This window comes from Propithecus coquereli, unplaced genomic scaffold (assembly GCF_000956105.1).
Source record: "Propithecus coquereli isolate 6110/MARCELLA unplaced genomic scaffold, Pcoq_1.0 Scaffold162, whole genome shotgun sequence".
NCBI lineage: Eukaryota > Metazoa > Chordata > Mammalia > Primates > Indriidae > Propithecus > Propithecus coquereli.
In genome coordinates, this window is record NW_012140747.1 from 1,590,002 (window position 1) to 1,592,024 (window position 2,023).

The following is a 2,023-nucleotide window of genomic DNA, read 5'->3' on the forward strand; positions in this document are numbered from 1 at the left end:
TGCTCAAGAATGTTCTTGCAGTATTCTTCATAATAGCCAAAAACTGGAAACAACCCAGATGTTCATCACAGAATGGATAAATTGTGATATATCCATACAATGAGGTGTTTCACACCAATGAAAGATGAACTATTGCCACAAGCATCAACATGGATAACTCATAAACAAGATTAAAAAAAAGCTAGACACAGAATTCAAAAATAAACGATACTGAATGAATAGTGAATAAAGTCACATCACAGCAACAGTTACCTTTGGAAGTGTGTAATAACTGTCAGGGGGCATGAAGGAGGCTCCTGGGTTGATGAAAATGTCCTATGTCTTGTTCTTGATAACGGTTAAACAGGTGTTGACTTCATAAAAATTCATCAAAATGACACTCAGGATTTATGTACTTTATAATATGTGTGTTATAATTCAACAGAAGAGTAAAAAAAAAAAAAAAAAAGTTAACAATACCATATGAGTCCCTTCATTTTTTTTTAATTTTTTTGTTGTTGTTGTTACATCACTTGTCCATAAAATTTAAAAGTCTAGTAAAGCTGAGTTCCTACACATCAGTCTACCTCTTACTTGGGTGGTAAAGGTCATATTTACTTCCTTCTCAACAATATTACTGAAGAATTGTCTTGGTATGTGGATCCTTTCAACATCATGAGGGCAACAGAAAGTCTAGTTTGAAGCTAAAGCTATCCACTACACACAAACTAGAAAATTCTAACATGGCAGATTTTCTTAATGTAAATATAAATGATAGATTTTTCTACATTAAGTTCCAGATCACTAATTTCCACAGTATCTATTTGGCAAAAAGAGGTTAAAAAAATGTGAGAATTCTGAAGCTTAGTATCTAAGCCTAGTTTCAGCTAGAATTGAAAACACTCAACAAATCAAGGCAATGTGTCACCATAAGGTTGTTATGAGAATGAAGTAAATTATTAAAATGTAAAGTGCTTAGAACGTAATGCCTGGAACGAAGTCATCATAAAATTTTTAAATGTTCAAAAAAGGTCTGCAATTATTAATACCATTCTGAGAAACACTATCATAGATCCTTATTCTTGAATTTCCTTCAAAATATAACAAATATATGATACTAAAACCAGAACGACTTTTAAACAAAGCATTTTTATGTAGCTAAGTGAATACTTAATAGATTTTTAAAGCAACTAGCTGAAGTGAACATTAAAGTACGGAATAAATATTTAATAAGTTATACCCAGAATTTTTAAAGTTCTAAATTACGCTAGTTGGTATTTAACTATCACCTTATGATTGAAATAACTGATGAGACAATCAGGAAAAATACTGCTAATACAAAGACCTTATCTTTGCATAGCATTTTTTACATTTGCAAAGCTGTATTTCATTTTATCACATTATTATAAAATAATTGAACTTATTTTATAAAACTATTCATAAGTCATAAACTCATTAAATCTAGTAAAGAATCACAGAACAAGGCATCTACACTGTGGCCACATAATCATAAACCACCCAATAAAAAAATTCTGCTCAATCATAGTACCATCATGTAAACAAGAGTGTGTGTGAAAGCAGTTTGAAAAAGAAAATACAATAACTAAAAGTAACAGTAATTGGACATAATTTCCAGTTTTATATATAGCTGCTAAAAATGTTTCTTTAAACTTTTTACATGGAATCACTGAAACATCTGGAATAAAGAACCCCCATATATGCTTCATCCAGATTTACTGATTGTCAACATTTTACATTATTTTCTTTATCACATGTAAACATGTTTTCCAAACCATTTGAGAGTAAGATGTATATATCATGTCCTTTTACCTCTGAACACTTCAGTTGTACCTCCTAAGAACAAAGACATTCTCTTAAATAACCACAGCATAATTACTAATTTTAGGAAGTTTAACAATTATAAAATATTTTAATGTGATGCCTATTTTCCGATTTTTTTAATTGAGAGAAAAATGTCCTCTAGAACTTTTTTCCTCCTCCAGCACAGAATCCAATCCAGGGTCACACACTATGTTTAGCTGTC